This window comes from Piliocolobus tephrosceles, chromosome 3, assembly GCF_002776525.5.
Source record: "Piliocolobus tephrosceles isolate RC106 chromosome 3, ASM277652v3, whole genome shotgun sequence".
NCBI lineage: Eukaryota > Metazoa > Chordata > Mammalia > Primates > Cercopithecidae > Piliocolobus > Piliocolobus tephrosceles.
In genome coordinates, this window is record NC_045436.1 from 129,358,577 (window position 1) to 129,377,914 (window position 19,338).

Genomic DNA, 19,338 nt, shown 5'->3' on the forward strand with positions numbered 1-19,338 from the left:
ATTGTGGTTTTGTTTATTTTTCTGTGTATTTTTATCAGTTGTATTAGATACAGTGCATATATGGTGAAGCTCTAATATTACATGCATACATGTTTAGGTCTTCTTGATGAATTGACTGCATTACTGTTATAAAATGATTTTTATATCCCTTGTGATATTCTTTTCTCTAGAACAAACTTAACATTCCAGTTTTTGTTTGATTAATGTATATTTATCCTGATACATTTTTATAACATGATATTAAGATAGTATATTTCCTCCATTATTATCATCTGTGTCTGTGATCTAGTCAACATATGTTGGTGTCACTTTTTTTAAATCAATATGATAATACCTTCTTTTAATTGAGATATCCAGACCATTTAAGTTATTGGTGGTATAGTTCATTTTAAATAAAGCACTTTGCTATGTATTTTCTTTTCTTTCTTTCTTTTTTTTTTTTTTTTTTTTTTGTAGACAGAGTCTTGCTCTGTCACCCAAGCTGGAGTGCAGTGGTGCAATCTCGGCTCACTACAAGCTCCACTTCCTGGGTTCAGGCCATTCTCCTGCCTCAGCCTCCTGAGTAGCTGGGACTGCAGGAGCTCACCACCACGCCCGGCCAATTTTTTGTACTTTTAGTAGAGATGGGGTTTTACTGTGTTAGCCGGGATATGGTCTTGATCTCCTGACCTCGTGATCTGACTGCCTTGGTCTCTCAAAGTGCTGGGATTACAGGCGTGAGCCACCACGCCAGGCCACTTTGCTACGTGTTTCCTATTAGTCCTATCTGTTTTTTGTATACTTTTTTTCTTTTTCTGCCTCTTGAAAGTATATTAAGTATACAATTTACTCCTGAACAACCTGGGTTTGAACTGCATAGGTCTACATATATATGAATATTTTTCAGTAAATGAGTTGTAAAATCTTTGAAGATTTATGCCAATTTGAAAACAATCCCAGACAAAACACATAGCCTGAAAATATAAAAAATAAAAAAGTTAGATATGCCATGAATGCATAAGTTATATATATTAAGAGAATCAATGAGAAGAAAGAATATCTGCCTGAACAAGGTTTTCATTCAGTTGAAAGTGCTCTATTCTGGGAAAAATGTTCCAAAAAGACGTGTATGAGTATGGAAGAGAAGTTATTACCAGGACTCTAGGCAGAAAAGTTTATGCTAACTCTGTTTGGTGTAAATGCAGTCGGATTAATGGTAAGGACTGTCCTCATTTAAAAAGCTGCTAAACTCAAACCTTGAAGGAAAATGATAAACACCAGGTGATGGACTTTTCGTTGAATAACAAGAAGGCCTGGCAAGGAGCCAGGAAAGGACCTTTCATCTGGATTGGTTTCATTGATACTTAGTCCCTGAAGTCAGAAGTTCCTCAACAGTAAAGGGATTGCCTTTGGAAATTCTTCTGGTATTAAACAATATCCCTAGCCACCTGGAACTCCATGAGTACAATACTGAAAGTATTGAAGTGGTCTACTTGCTTCCAAATGCAATGTATTTGATTCAGCCTCTAGATTAGGGGAGTCATAAGGCCCTTAAAGTTCACTATAAATGATACAGTATGAAAGGATTGTCAACATTATAGAAAAGATCCCGCATAGAGACAACATCATGAAAATGTGCAATGATTACACTATTGAAGATGTATTCTTGTTACAGAAAAGCTGTGAAAGTTATCAAGCTCAAACCAATAAATTTCTGCAGGAGAACTGTGTTCAAATGTTGTGCGTGACTTCACCAGATTTACAACAGAGCCAATCAAGAAATAATGAAAGAGACTGTGGATGTAGTTAAAAGAAAAAGAAAAGAGAAAATAAGTGTAAAGCATTTTAAGATATGAATCTTAGAGAAATTCAAGATCTAGTAGACAACACACTATAGGAATTAGCAGAAGACAACCTGATGAAGATAAGTGTGTCCAAACCATTGCCAGACAATAAGGATGTATAAGAAGCAATGTCAGAAAACAAATTGACATTAGACAATTTGGCAGAAACATTCCTATTTTTTATTTTTATTTTTTTACTTCTTTTACCACATGGACACTTCTATGATGCAGACACTGAACCTAAAGAAAATGGTAGAAAAAGAATTGGCACCATATAGAAACATTTTTAGAGAAATGAAAAAGCAAAACCATCAGACAGAACTTATGATGTATTTACATAAATTTTCACAGCCTGTACCTGACTTCCCTTTTTATCATCACTCTTTACATCTCTGTGACACCTAAGACAGCAAGACTAACCCCTTCCCTTCCTTCTTTTCCTTAGCATACTCAATGTGACAATGATGAGGATGAAGACCTTTATGATGATCCACTTCCACTTAATAAACAGTAAGTATATCTTCTCTTTTATTTAATTTTCTTGATTTTTTCTTTACTCTGGCCTACTTTACTGTAAAAATAAAGCATATATAGGATATATACGATTATATATGTTATATATATCTTATACAAAATATGTATTGTTCAATTGTTTATGTTATCTATAAAGCTTCTGGTCAACAGTAGGCTATTAGTAGTTAAGGTTTTGGGAAACCAGAAGTTATATGTAGATTATTGACTATGCAGGGGGTTGACGCAGCTAATCCTTGTATATTTCAAGGGTCAAATGTATTTTATTTTTTATTTTGTTTTAGATTTTGGCAAAATTTTTGTTGTGTTACCTTAGTTATTGTTTATGTATTTTAGTGCACAGGTATAGCTTATCATGAGCTATATTCAAATGATATTTTACCTTTCTGTGTTTAAAATAAGAATGTATAACAATAGCCTTTCAGCCATTGTCATATGTTTTATTCTTACACATGTTGTAAAGAAGGATTGGTGCACTGTATCCTGTGGACCACATTTAACACACAGCCTGTATTTTTTATAATAAAAAAAAAATTTCTTTTTTAAAATGTTATGAAACAAACAGAATAATGTTCAAACACAGAGAACAAATAGGTTCTACAAAGCCTAGATCACTATCCTCTATCCCATTATAAATCTCTGCAATGCATTACCATAGCTTTTCCCATATACAATGAATTAACTTTTAAAGAGCTTTATTTTAAATGCCCATTGTATCAATATTTTTGATTTTCTTCATTCCTATGTGTAGATTCAGATTTTTATTCAGTATTTTTCCTGGCTACCTGGAGGACTCTTCATTATGGCTTACAGCGAATGAAGCTGTTTCAGCTTTTGTACATCTCAAATAGTTGAGTTTTCCCCCAATTTCTGAAAATTATTTTCCCTGATTTTAAAATTTTAGACAGATGATATTTTATTTTTAATTCATTACTATACAGAGTTCCTCACTATCTTCCAGTTTACAATATTTCCAAAGAAAAGCCAGCTGTCATTCTTATATTTGTTCATTTGTTCATTTTTTTATCTGGCTGTTTTTGGAATTCTCTCTTTATAACAGATTTTCAATAATTTTATGGTAATTTGGTGTAGTTTTCTTCTTGTTTCATGTGATTAGTGTTCTTTAATTTGTGTATTTATAATTCGCTTCAATTTTGGATAATGTTGGGCAATAATTTTTTGAAACATTTCTTCCAATCTTGACTTCCTTTGAGGAAATCCATATGTATATATACACATATATCAGGACACAAACATACATACTCATCACCTCACTTATGTTTGATATTAATAAGTGTGTTTGTTTTCTAGTTATTCTTTTCTGTGTTTCATGTTGGATCATTTTTATTACTTTGATCAATAATACTTTTTGCTGCAATAAATAGCCTTCTCTTAATTCTATCTAGTGTACTGTTCATCTCAGTCATTGTGGTTTTCACTTTTAGAAGTTTCATTTGGGTCTCACTGTACTTTCCATGTCTCTAATTTACACATTAAAGTTTTCCTCTAGCTTTGTGGGTCTATGAAATACCGTTGTATCTGTTTTAATGCCTCCTATGCTGATACCAACAGGTTTGTCATTTATGTTACTTTTGATTGACTAATATAATCCTTATAATAGGTTTCATCTTTCTGCTTCTTTTTATGCCTAGCCAATTGTTTCTTTAATTTTTTTCATTATGCTTTAAGTTCTAGGGTACATGTGCACAACGTGCAGTTTTGTTACATATGTAAACATGTGCCACGTTGGTGTGCTGCATCCATCAACTTGTCAGCACCCATCAACTCGTCATTTACATCAGGTATAACTCCCAATGCCATCCCTCCCCCATCTCCATTCCCCACAATAGGCCCCACTGTGTGATGTTCCCCTTCCCGTGTCTCATTGTTCAATTCCCACCTATGAGTGAGAACATGTGGTGTTTGGTTTTCTGTTCTTGTGATAGTTTGCTGAGAATGATGGTTTCCAGCTGCATCCATGTCCCTATAAAGGACACAAACTCATCCTTTTTTTATGGTTGCATAGTATTCTATGGGGTATATGTGCCACATTTTCTTAATCCAATCTGTCACTGATGGACATTTGGGTTGATTCCAAGTCTTTGCTAGTGTGAATAGTGCCACAATAAACATATGCATGCATGTGTCTTTATAGCAGCATGATTTATAATCCTTTGGGTATATCCCCAGTAATGGGATGGCTGGGTCATATGGTATTTCTAGTTCCAGATCCTTGAGGAATTGCCATACTGTTTTCCATAATGGTTGAACTAGTTTACGGTCCCAACAACAGTGTAAAAATGTTCCTATTTCTCCACATCCTCTCCAGCACCTGTTGTTTCCTGACTTTTTAATGATTGCCATTCTAACTGGTGTGAGATGGTATCTCATTGTGGTTTTGATTTGCATTTCTCTGATGGGCCTGGCCAATTTTGATTGGATTATAAGCATTGAAAACTTTATGTAATTGATTGCTAGGTATGTGTTTATTCATACAAAAACATTCCTATAATCATGCAGACAAAAATTATTTAGCTTTCTTCTGGAATGTGTTTAAGTTACTTAAAAAGAGTTTGATGCTATTGTAACATAGTGAGGTTTTCTTAATTTTTTGGGGGGGACAAGAGAAAGATTTACTCTGTGTCCAATTTTTCTCCAATACTGAGGCAAGACTCTTCTGAGTAAGATAAGTAGTGTGCTATAAATTATGAGAGTTTACCCTCCCCATCTGTGGAAAAATTGTCTTCCATGAAACTGGTTCCTGATGCCAAAATGGTTGGGGACTGCTGTTCTAAAGATCTCCAGAGCTATCTCTCTGAGCAACTCTCTTTTCTGATACTAAGGCCTGTTAATTGCAGCTTCCTTAGCTTCTCTAGAATGTCAGCTTCATCTCCTCATGTAAGGGAGACTCAGGTTGCATTTGTTTCCTTCCTTTTTGCAACACAGCCTGAAAATATGGGGCAGTTGGAAGACTCTATTTGTTTTCAAAATCTCAGGTGCCATTGTCTTTTGTTGCTTGTTCCAATGTCTTAATAACTATTGTTTCATTTTTAAAAAACATTTCTCAGTTGTTTCAAGCAGAAGTAAAAGCTTGGTGTCAATTTCTCCATCTTGAATGGTCATAAAATTTCCAATATTCTATTTTGAACTCAATTTGTAGTGGATTATTAATATAGTCATAAAAAGAATTACTTTATCTGCAGTCTTTGTAAAATATATTACATTATGCTCCACTTCATTAAAAATATATTACTACCCCTGGAATATTTAGCTGAGTGCAAATAAGCCCACAAGTCCGAGAAAACTACCAAAGGCTGAGAAAATTAAGATAACATTTAAGCATGATATACATAAGTAAAAATATGACAGCTATATACTAGTCGATAAATAAGATGCTGTTAGAATATACATCAAGGCCTGAATATTTTCCCAGAGTTAGTGAAAGTCTCATTAAGAAAGTGATAATCGTTATCCACAATAGGAAAAATAGCTTCCATGATTATATAAAAGTAATTAATAAATACAGCTTTGAACAATACTTAATATGTAAGCAATCTTTAAGACAATACACATAAGATAATCATCATACATATTTTGGTGAAAAGTCTTTTGTGTGACTCCTTCCATTCATGCTATTAGATTCCGTGTAATAATGATGGAGTCAAGTAACATTCTCATGCATCTAGAGAGGTTCATTTCTGCATTTAATTAAGATATACAGAAAAACAAATGGGAACATTGTATTTAATCTTAGAATATCAAATAGAAGAAAGGAAACTATACCTATGATTCACTTCTTTAATATCATTCAAATACACTAAATACAGTAAATACACTTCTCTACAGACACTACCAGCACCTTGCTTCATGGTATTCTCATCTCCTACTTCATCATTTTCATGGCTTACTTATCACTCTGTCTGGACCCAATCTTCATTCCAATTCATTCTGTACTTTCTTGCATAGTAATATTTTTAAATTCTATTTTAAAAAGTATTTTTCCCACTGATGAATAACCTTCAATGAGTTCTCATTATCAGCAGGATAAAAGCCAGCCTTTCCAAAATGATACTAAATGCTCATCAAAATCCAGACCACAAATGAATGGATTAAGAAAATGAACTAATCATATTAATTTTTTCATCCTCAAATGTTGGAATGGTGATTCGTCCATAGTAGGTGCTCAAAATTATATCTATTTCATGGTTGGATATTTAGCAGATAAGGACTTTTCTCTTTTTTAGATTTTTTTTTTTTTTTAGCATATTGCTTTAGTGAAGAAATACATAGAAATTATTATTGTTCCAGAAGATAGATGAAAAACAGCATTACTGAGTCAAGCACTGGGCCTGGCATAGCTTGCACCTAAACAATGTTTATTGAATAAATGACTCTGCATTTATGTATTACTTGGATTAATATTGCAAAAATTATGAAATAAAATAGTGTATACCCTGGACAATTAACGTCATTCACACAAATGTTGCAGAGGAGGTCTGCAGCATAGTTAATGCTAAATTTATTCAGTTCTCCTGCCTTTTTATATAAAATAGCACTTCTTTCATGCTGCATTATTTTTTGTGTCTTAATATAGTTCTTAACTTCTCTCATTACCTGCCAATATGTTACATTTATTACATAACATAATGTGAATGTAAGGATTTTATTATTTTATATACTACTACCTGTCCAATACCAAAAATAGCACTTAGAGTATAGTAAAGATTCATTAAATAACTGTTAAATGAGTGAAATCATGAATGAAAGGTTTCAGAGACCTCCCTCTTTATTCTTAATTAATTTCCATCACTATTAGAGACAGGACTCCATTTTCCAGTTAATAAATCAGATGAAATCTAGAAGATAGAATTGTGGGTGGAAGGGAAACATTCTCAATATCATTGCTGGTCATTGCAATTTTGAAGACATATCTTCACATATTTTAGAATGATGCACCAACATGGCACATGTATACATATGTAACAAACCTGCACTTTGTGCACATGTACCCTAGAACATAAAGCATGATTAAAAAAAAAAAAAAAGAATGGCCATAAGTCATTAATAAATGAAGTTCAAATACTATGTGCAAATGTGTTTATCCTTCTGAAAGAAAACCGGCATCATTCAATAAATTCTGCATCAAACTAAAGCAATAGAATATGTGTCACTTTTTGATATGGCTATTGTATTTACCAAAAAGAATTCTATTTTCTAACTAAGTCTACTCAAAAGACTCATGAATCTCCTGGATCCAAGTCAGACCCTTTTCTATTTCTATGTTATAACTTATCTAATCACTAAAATGATGAGTTCATGAGCAGAGATGGATAGCTAAAATGCGTAATATAAGTGATCTCTCTTATTTGCACTGCTCAATTTGATGAAAATAGATACGTTAAGGAAAAGCCAAATAATGAAGTCACTCTGTCTGTCATAACATTGGCACTTGTATTTTCTTTGTTAAATACAAAACAAAAAGCAGAACATGAAAGGGTGAGAAACACTCATACTGACTTAACTGCCTTAAATTAGAAAACACTCTACATTGTAGAAATTGTTTTCACATAGATGATCTCACACTTTTTAAAAAATAGGCAGTCGATGTCTGCTTTTAAATATGCAAAACCTAAGAAACAAGCTACTCAATATATTTTATTCGTTTAGCTGCCAAAGAATATTTTAATATGACAAGATTTGAAACACAATAGTATATATTTTTATCTTTACTTGTGATTAGAGATTTAATTGGTCTATATTACTTTAAAATAGCCTGCAGTAGTTGTCCTATGCAATAATATTACTACTTGGGCAAAAAAAGATTAGGTTGAAATGAACTTTTATGATTTTTAAACATCATTTCACCTTCATCACATTATTTGCTGCATTTGCCTGAAGTGAGTTCATTTGCCATCTTGTACCCTGCAGAAGCATCTTTATGAGGATGTCTTTTATTTAAAATAAGGAAATCACTTTCATGATAGGTTTTCATGTCAGTTTCAAAATGCCTTCTAATTGTCCAATGTATTTAAACTTGTGTCTGCCTTAATTCTTACCCAGGATATAAATAAACACTTTCAATTAATGGATTAATGCAGAATTACTGTGAGCAGTTCAGAGAGTTAAATTCCATTACATTTCGTAAGTGTTAATCAATTAGTCATTTCACTAGCTGTAGGTCATAAGATTGGAGTGCCCCAATGAATTGATTCCGTACTCCTTTCATGAATGAAAATATGCTTATTAATCCAATTCGATGAAATGTGTCACATCTATAGCTAATTTTATCTTTCCCTTTTCAGTCTCACTGGAAAACTCTACCACTGACCTTTGGACTTGCACAAAAGCTAACCTCTACACATCCCCCTCTGACATGTGATTAAGCTTGCTTCAAACTGCTGGCATACGCTGTATACTAAATATTGTACCTATCAAGGTTTTACATGTTTTCATTTTGAAATTTCCATTTAAATGCAAATTCCGCCATTTAAATAGAGTCCTCGTGTTCTTTATTACACTATAATTACTATTTCCCATCTTCATCGAACTGACTGCAGGAAAGGTTGTAGGTCACTTTACGAACCCTCTAAAAGTGCAGTTGAAATCAAGAAGTCATCATCGCCAGTGTTTCTGAGTGACATCCATTCGTTAAGGGAATGGATTCAAACAGTGCCCTCAAACATGTTCTGTCCTGTGATTTACAGGAACAAAAACAAACAAAGCCCACAGCTACCATTTCTTCAGGACCATGTGAGTTAAATAATGTAGCCAGGATTTGGCACAAGTAAATAGCAACTGAAATGCTGCCCTCATTTTGAAAGGAGATACATGCCAAGTGATTCAAACTAATTCCAATGTCAAGAGATAAGCAAGAAATACAAATATATTTAGATATTCTCTATTCTGATTAAATGAAATGCAATCAATCATGAGTTAAACTGAATAAAAATATGTTAGAACTAATATTTTCCATAGGTCCAGTTAGTAATATCATAGGCAATTAAATACAATGTATAAATTGAATACAAATTTGAAAGTCCTTAGGGTGTATGCATATAAATAAAATGAATACTAGGAATTTGAGATGGTAAAACTACAGAATAACAAAATCCATGAGATATAACATTTTGAATACTTAAGTATTAGCATTTAATACAACCTTAAAATTATATATTTCACACATATATTTTGTGATGCTTTTGGAGAAAAGGTTGAAGGTGAGAAAGTGGGGTTGGGATGTTGTGAGTGTCAACCAGAAAAAAGCAAACTTCAATAAGCAGTTTATCTCCAAAAAGTTTACTTGAATCTCTGTTTTGATAGGCTGCATTATACAGTGGAAAAAAATAACAATATTTGAATCAGACAAACATAGACTCAGTAGGATTAAAATTATGAAATCAGTGTCCCTGAGCAAGATATTTAATCTTTTTCTGAAACTGGAAACTGGGAGTATAAGATATCTCTGAAGGAAGCACATAGTAAGTGGAGAGAGAGATGTACAGATGGATTGCTTTAGGTAGTAACATCATTGAACACAAGACAGATCACTTCCACAGACATTGAAAATACCTATGCACTTAGTCCAACACTCATTGGAACATATGTTAATATTTGATTAAAGGAGAAAAACTCATCCCTTAACTCATAACTTCTTGATACTTTAGCCTCTTCTATTAATTATGACAAGATTTGAAACACAATTGAATATAGGTTTACCTTGCCTTGTGATCAGATAATTAATTGGTCTATATCACTTTAAAATAGGCTGTGTTGGTTGTCTTATCAGTAATATCACTGCTGATTTTTATCCCAGTTCATTGGGCTACAAATCCCAGGACACTGAGTGAAAAATGTTACACCAGCACTGAAGGAGCCAAACACAACCATTTATATACAGGGTGGGTTCAATCTGAGCCCTGTCATCTTTGACCATATCCTTTTAAAGTGCATTAAATTGCCAGCTAAAAGTTTATTATTTGTTCTTCTGTTCGCTTTCACCTTGACTCCTTGCTATCTTGTCTCTAAAATAGAGGTAAATCAGGCTTCATTTTCTAAGTAGAATTTGAAAATCATATTTGCTGTTAAGTCAACTTAAATGTTACTCACAAAGCTCTGATTTGGGTAGTCACTGGTTCATTCTGAACTGTGTAAAGCACATCGTGCCAAAGTTGCTCTTTCTATCAATAATATTATTTATTCTCAATTGTCATCTGGGATTATGTCCCATATCAATATTGAGATCATATTTCCAGAATATTTAATGATTATTCAATTCTTTATAACTTCTCATTCAGGTAATTTATTATAACATGAAGTGCACTTATAAAAATAAAAATGTATTTTAAAACACAAAGCATTCCTCAGCATATGATACAACTATTTAATAATGGTCACTATTTTCTTTTTAAAAAGTAATATAAAGATTTGGCTCTCTCTTTAGCCTACAACAGTAAATAACCAGGTCCAATATTTGTAACCACATGGTTATACTTACATACCTGATAAGGCTGTGACTGCAAGATCCCATGGGGAGCTATTTGTCAAAACAGACCATAATGTTCAGTATTCGGACTAGGTGCACAGGTTTGGATTAATAATATGCATTTCCTGTTGAATGATTTAAATCCCATTTTAAATGTTGTTCACAATTGGTGAATCCTGTAAGTTTCAATTTTGCTTCTCAAACTGTTCATTACATTTTCTTCTAAGATTATGTTCTGGAGGAACTTTTACTTACTACATTCATTTCTGGAAATTAATAGCATGGCCCAAGTACATTTTTTTTATGTATAAATATGTATTCTTTAAGCCTTATGCTATAGATTTATCTTTACCTTCATTCTATTTTCTAGACAACAGTATTTAAACTCCATAAATTGTTTCAAAATGTCAGCAGAATGCAATTGCTTTTGTCAAGATATTAACAATATCAATAATTGAATCTTTCTCCCTTCTCAATTCCTGGTGCTAGCTACATTATGACATCTCTCTAGTTTCTGGCTGTTCACCAAATTATTCCTTAATGTATTTCAACCTCAAAAAATGGAGCATTTGTAGAAGATTGTAGTTACACCCACTTGTATTTCATTCATTCATTTATTCTTTCACACAACAGCAATATCTCTTGAGTGCCCACTTTATGCCAGGTACTAATCAAGCACTGGGGCTAGACATACAAGTGAGTCAGATAACTCTCTACCCTAATTAATTCTTAATTTAGTGAGGGAAAACATACAATCATACTGTATAACTAAATAAATATATTGCATAATGTCAACCACTAGCCCCACAAGCAAACTAGAGAGGACTAAACTGAAAGAGAGTGGTGTGAGAAAGGAAGGAAAACACATTAGAAATGGAGTGGGCCTGGCATGGTGGCTCACACCTATAATCCCACTACTTTGGGAGGCCACGGTGGGTGGATTGCTTGAGCCCAGAAGTTCAAGACCAGCCTGAGTAACATGAAGAAATCCCCATCTCTACAAAAAATAAACAAATAATAGCCAGGCATGATGGCGCACACCTGTAGTCCCAGCTACTTGGGAGGCTAAGGTGGGAGGATCCATTGAGCCTGGGAAATCATGACTGCAGTGTGCTAACATTATATCATTGCATTCTAGTGTGGGTGACAGAGCCAGACCCTGTCTCAAACAAAAAACAAACAACAACAACAAGGAGTTTCAAAATGTCTTTTACTATGAGATGAAGTTTGAGAAAAAAACAGAAACTTGACTGAGGTGAAAGAGAAACTTTGCAAAGATTTGGGGCAAAGGCTGTCCCAGGTAAAGAACCGTCCTGGAATGGGAACTATTTGTTACGTTCAAAAAACAAAAATGCTGTTTGGTGCACACTGAGCAAAGGAGAAGATTGATTATAAATGAGGTCGGGGGTCTCCCTTGGCTACACCAAAGGGCATTTGAAATTCAAAGGAAGGGCTTTGAATTTTGGTCCAAGTGATGAGAAATTTTTGTTTTCAAAAAGATCCCTTGTGCTATTATCTGGAGAATTGACTGTGAGTGGAAGAGTGGAAAGAGTTTTACTATTGGAGGCAATTTTAGTGGTTCTGGAGAGATGATGATTACAAAGACCAGGGTGGCAGCAGGAGGTGTGATTGCAATAGAGGGTCAAGTCACTACATACATATTTAAAGTTCAAGTTTATGGGGCATATTAACCCCTTAGTTTCCAGGATAAGACTGTGATCTTTGAATTATTTCTGTCTCTCTTACTCCCCCTACACAATCTATCAGCAAAATATATTAATTCATTCTTCAAAATACAAGCAGAATCTAACCATATCACTTGTTTCATTACTATTAACTTGGTTCAAGCCCATGGTGTCTCTAGCCTGGATAAATATGTCCTAACAGGCTATCTCATTTTCCCTAACTCCATGTCATCTATTGCCAATACAGTAACAAGGAAGATACTGTTAAACTATAGGAAAGACCATTTACTTTTTCTGCCCAGACATTTGAAGTGGCTTTAATTGATGTGGTCTATTGCTATATCTTTAGTTCCCTCCTGTAGTCGCTCATCTCACTCTCTTTCAATGCTAGCCTCCTTGCTGTTCCAGCAGCACATGCCACAGATCTCTACCTCAGGAACTTTTTGCTTTCTCTGCCCTCTGTAGAATTCTCTTCCCCCTCTGCCATACCCTTCCACTTACTTCATATCTTAATTTAGTGTCAACGTCTCAGCTAGATCTTCCCTAACTTGCTATTTTTAATTACGACTCCTGAAGCTAAACTTTCTCTTCAATATTTCCGTTCTATTTTACCCCATAACTCCTATATAGTCTATATATTCTAGCTATTTTTTTCTTATTGTATGTTCAATTTGTGCTGCTCATGAAGAAGATCCAACTCTCCATCTCCTGGGTATATGGGAGAATTCCATTTCTGGCCCTTTTATGTTTGAGTGGGATCAGGTGACTCGTTCTGGTAAGTGAAGTGTTGAGCAATAGAAATAGAAATGTGTATCATTTCTGTTCTGGAATATTTGACTACTGGTATGAGGCCCTCCATAATCTCTTTTCCTCTTAATTTGTGATTGGTGGAAAAAGCAATGGCTGTACCATAGGCCTTATAGAGCAGAGCCTCAAACCAACCTATAATAAACATACAGTTTGCACAGTAAATAAGCCCTTACTGTTTTAAGATTCTAAGATTTGGGATTATTGAATAGGGCAGCATCTACTTAGTTTATATAAGCACGTATTTTTGTCTGTTTTGCTCATTGTTGTATCCTTAGAAACTGGAAGAATATTTTGCACATAGTAACTTACCAAAAATGTTGAATAAATGAATTAGACATTCAGAGACTAGTAATTATGAGATTATAAATATTTCCCTGTTGTAGTCAAGAATGGCCCCTCACTGAACCCTACCATTAACTATTAAACCTCTTAGTCTCCGTAACACATTATACTGGAATATCAATCTGATTTTAATACTGAGTCACATTTATGAGTTGTAATGTTCATTAGCCTTGGGAGATTATAAACGAGTTAAAGCCTTTCCTAGAACTTGATCTGTATGGTTGTGTTGTCAATCATGGTGAATACTGATGGCAGGGAGGCTAGAAAAAATAAAATGAAATGAGAAATTAGGCATGTTTGCCGGGTGTTCCAGTTATCTGTGTTGCATCGCTGGCAAGAGACAATACTTTGCTCAATACCATAATCCTTTAGGATGAAAGACAGTCTTATAGAACAGCAACTCAACTCAAGTCAAAGGGGGTAGAGAAAAGTCTATGCCCTGCAGAAAGCAAAAACCCCATCTAAGGTTGTGAGGCTGCATACTGCTTATGCAGGCTTTATAATAGTACTACTCTAGGGTAATTTTTAATTTTTGTTTTTAAAATAATGAGCTGTAAATACCAGCTTTGATTAGAAATAAAGCATCGTTTGTGATTTAGCATGTCTGTGTAACTGATTCTAAATTGCCTACTCTGCTGCAACAAGCATAGCTTGAAGCAGATGGACACATCAAGAGATGGCCATAGTTGATATTAGAGACCAGTAAAGGAAAATAGAGAATTATTGAGTTGCTTATGTCAAGTTATTAGTAGACTCAGCAATATTATTATTATCTCCTTTCTATTCAGAGTGCTTCTTAAGTTGCTTTAGTCATTAACATTTCATCAGATTTTAAGCAGCTGCCAAGAACTGCTCTTACAAAATGATGACAGATAGCTTCGCTAATAATGTCTACTGTGGGTAGCAGAGAGGATGTTTTATTCTAGAAACACCACAAATCTCTGCCTTCTAAGCATGAGTCTCCTTGGTAAGATATATGACCTCACTCATCTAACTGCATAGCCAGGGTAAAGATAACACAAATTTTCAAAAAGAATGATGAATTTGCTGTAAGTGGTGATGCAGTGTGTACTTGAGACCCCAAACTGGAATTCATCCCTTTGGTTTTTATTAGCATGTAATTAGCTGAAAAATAAGCACTTTGCAATCTTGATCTTAATGATATAAAGTTTAGCATACTTCACACACACACACACACACACACACACACACACACAGAGAGAGAAAGAGAGAGAGAGAATTGTTTTAAGATGAGGAGTTAGCTTTTCTGTATCGCTTGAATATTCCAGATAACTGCATTTTATCCACAGTTAATTTTTACAAAATATTTATTTACTTAGCTAATAAGCCACAGCAAATTAAATAAAATGTTTAGAGGGTAGCTATGAAAGTGAAGCTAAATTTAACAATACTGATACACAGTATGCTCAGATTATTCAAATTTTAAATATTCTGTTATGATTTAGAATTTAAGAAATAATAGTTGTAACATATGCACAAAGCTTAAATATACAACTTTAGTAAAATCATTTTGCCCTAATATTTGATTCATGATTTGATAAAAATATGGGCAGTTATAAAATGAAACTTCAGTCTTATCTCTAACCACTTATGTTTGAATTTTCCTAGCTGTAGGTAGAAGAGACCAAATGCATCTCAAAAATACTGAATTGACTTTCTATAACATATGAAATTACTTTTCAAGATAACAAGAGGGAGGCAGAGCAAGTGTTCATGGGAGTCTATTTTGTCAAACCAATGGTAAATGCGAAATAATTAATTTTGATTTTAATTTAATAATAATAGAGTCAGAGTATTAATGCCCACTACAGAGTAATGGGACCATAGGAATTTAAGGCAAAGTAATATTTCCAGTCATTAAGGTGAGATATGTCTATTTGTCCTCTATATTATGTTCAGTAATTCCTTTAAGGGTATAGGGAATAACTTGTTTAAATTTTGTGAGATCTTCAAGTGTAACTCTGCTTTAAGCCCCATTATCAATTAAGTCCATGAAATTTTGTCAATAGGGGCATTTCATCAGATGTTAAAGTTAATTCAGAAACTATGTTGTATAAGTAAAAAGCCACTCAGTGTCCTTTTATCTTTTTGTTTTATCTTTGTTATAAATTTCTTTTGGTGAATTTTGAATTTTCTATTGAGTTAAATTTCAGATATGTTTCCATTTTTATTTGTTTGTTTGTTTTATCTCCCTGTATTCAGGTATTTCGCTTGTTTGTTTGCCTATATTATCTTTTTTTGTGTGTGTTTGTTTTATTTCTTGATATATTTTAGGAAGTTCTTCTGTACTTTGCTCATTTTTATACACTTCTTCCTCCGGAGGGTCTCAAATAAGTATTGCCAAAGTATGTACCTACTTCATGGTTATTGCTGCTTTATTGCATTTAAGAACCATAGGCTTGAAGTAAGTTTACTGTGCCATGGATTTGCGATGGGTATTTTTCCTATGACTCTGAATGTCAAAATCTTTGTTGTGGGAGAGGTATAAGCAGCATCAGCAGCAAAAAGGCATTTTGTAGGATTCTAGTGAGCCATCTGCTTTTAACTTTGTGACTTCAACGTACCAAGTAGTTAATTACCAACTCCAGCAAGGTAATCAAACTGTTCTTGATACTAAAAATATATTTGAATATTTAAAAATTAATTCCTAGACTCTGAATAACACATTCTAATTTCATGTTTTAGTAAAAAAGTTAACATATAGAAAATCTCAATTCTATTCACATGAGCAAAAGAGTATAACAAACAAATGTTCTATGAATAATGTGAATTCAAACAAAATTGACTGAGGTTCAGAAATACCTAGTGGAGTTCTGATCTCCTCACAGAGAGATCAGTGATAAGGCAGCTAATAAGGACAAAGTACTATTTTTTAAAAGAGAAAAGAGGATGAACTCATTACAGTAAAGCCTAGGTCCAAGAAATTGCATGACACAGAGAAGCAGACGTCACTTCAGATGAGAGATATGTGAAAGCATCTTTTATGATAAGCTAAATTGTTGAGAAACCTACACAGGGCTTCACTAGGAGGGCAAGAATTATCCCTCAAGGCCAAGAAGGAATCCATAACATCTAGTACACTCATGCATCAATGTAGTTCTATGTTTTTGACCTGGATAGAATTCTGACTGAACTTCTTCCTCTTAATCTCAGTCAAGTTATTTTATTCTCCGTGTGTTTGTCTGTGTGTCTGTGTGTGTATGTGTGTGTGTATGTGTGTTTATCTTAAGTATGAAATATGAAGACTACAATATTATGGATTCATTGTGGGAATTAAATAAAATATTCTGTGTGAATTATTTTAAATTATGGCTCTTACATAGAAAACTCAGTAAATGGTAGACTACGGTAAGAATGTTACATTTAGGAAACAGCATTTAAACACATGCTCTTCATTAGATGGAGCTTAATGTGATTGTAGTATTAGTGTAATTTTCTTACTTTTATTTTAATGTAACAAGATTTCAATAAACTTCTTTCAAATTAAATATTCTTATTAAGTTTACCATTGACAGGAAAGCATCTTACTTATGCTGCATTCAAAGGAAGCTATTTTCCTGCTCTGATTACCTCTGTTACTATAAGGGTTTTAATTTTTCACTGCTTTGTGGTTCTTGTCTTTGGAATAGTCTAAATGTAATTTAGGTACTGCATCACACCAATATTTATAGAGTATATTGCATTTTATGATCGCATAATGAAATGCAAGCATATGTAATCTAATAAATTTAATTTAGAAGAAAAAGCACACAAGATCAAATACACACACTGCTTTATACACTCCCTAAGGAAATGTTCTTGCTTGTAAACTAGCAGCCTAGCATTGGTGGCAATCAACATATTATGGGACTATTGACAATCTTGTGAGTCGCAAATGGAAAAATAGCCAACCTGATAGGGCAGGAGGCAGTCAAATCCCTAAGCAGATGTGGGTGGATACCCAGTGAAACCCAGTCTTCAAGCCATGACAGTTTAAAGCCTGACAAGCAAGCTACTAGTCTCAAATAAATCCATGGACCAGACTGAGAACCTCTCTTCCTGTTTGGTGCATTTTCCTTTGATTGATCCCTTCCCTTCACTATTTTACATATACCTACTCTTATTTAATTAGTTTCTTACACTGTTGTACCCATCTTTGAATGATGGCTTTTTTTAACCTTTTTTTTTTTTTTTTTTTTTTTTTTTTTTCACCTCACAAAACAATTATCACTCATTCCTCCATTTAGAGCCAATAAAAGCCCTGGACCCAGTCACACTTTGGGGAGCTACCTGACTTTGGGTAGGGGGCTGTCCTCTTCAGGTCCCCTCTCTGCTAAAAATGTTCCATCACTCAATACAACTCTCTGCTCTGCTCAACCTCCAGTTGTCAGCATAACCTCATTTGTCTCAGTCAGGGAAAAAGGTTGTAACATTGTAGCCCTCCTCCTTCTGTGCTAAGGCCAGGCGGTTGCCCCACATGATGGGAAACAGCCTTGGGACCCAGCCCAGCTGAAAGAGTTGTTAACACACCTCCATTCACCAAGTGGATGGTGGGAATAACATGCACTCTGGGGCTCTAGGGTCACTGGTGTCTGAGTTTCTCCAGCACCACCCCATTCACCTTGTCCAGACACCAGCACCCAAGGTGGAAGCAGGTCAAAGGATAACCATTGCAGCCATGGACTGAGTGCAGATCCCAAGGTGAGCATGGGATCTGGGCCACAACACAAGCCAAATGCAGCCAGCCAGGCCAACTGGACGGAGTATCTCCTATGGGGAGCCTGGGGTCGAGCAAGACCCTGGGCGGGGGCACCACCAGCCACAGAAGTCTCCAACTGGCAAAGTAGCACCAAAATTATCCTGTGTCAAACCCAGGGTTGTGAATAATTAAGCTATCTTTAGATAATTAATGATGAAATAATATTACTAAGTAGTTTTGCTGAATTAAAATTAACATGATGGGCACACGCACAGCTCTTGACACATTTGAAATTCCATATAGCTTATATAATTTCATAGGGGGTTCAGAGTTCCACCACTGGCAGAAGAGGAAGGACGACAGAGTACGTTACAATAGGACCAGCCATCTTTCCTTTATGTAACAATTGGGTAGCCAGATCATTAGTTACTATCTGGCTATTCTCACATGAATCTGTTGGTTTTGGCAGACTTGACTGATCCTCAGGTAAAGAGTTAATTTAACCCTCAAACATAGGGTTAAATTAGCTCTTTCTGTACTAGTTAGTTCAGGGAGAAACACATGGAATCCTTGAGGATGGAAACTACTCTAGCCTTATAATGGATTACAGAAATATTTCACACACATTATCTTCTTTCCACTTTAAAACAATATTTTGGGCATAGAAAGCAAAACCTTCATTATTTCTACTTCAAAATTATGGAAACCAGATCTTAACAGATGAGGTTTCAGGCTTCAGTTTTCTAAGACAGCAAATAATGTAGTTGAAATATAAACCTCAGTTCTGAGCCTGTTCTAAATTCATTTTCTGTGTACTTCTTTGTCTTTACTATGGTTAACAAACACCATACATCTTTGCCATGGGACATGAGAGTGCATGTCACAAATGTCCTACTGCTATAACTGAAATGTCCATTATATTTACTGAAATTTCCATTATATTTACAGCTATTTCTCTGCCATCTG

General features: G+C 34.4%; 1 long non-coding RNA gene across 1 annotated transcript in view; it reads left to right on the forward strand.

Moving 5' to 3' along the window:
- Positions 1-2,266: 2,266 nt before the first annotated feature.
- LOC113219791 overlaps positions 2,267-19,338 on the forward strand; it is a 28,739-nt gene continuing 11,667 nt past the window's right edge. The window contains exon 1 of the long non-coding RNA XR_003306805.1: positions 2,267-2,333. This is a non-coding gene — a long non-coding RNA (uncharacterized LOC113219791). The remainder of the gene's footprint in view (positions 2,334-19,338) is intronic.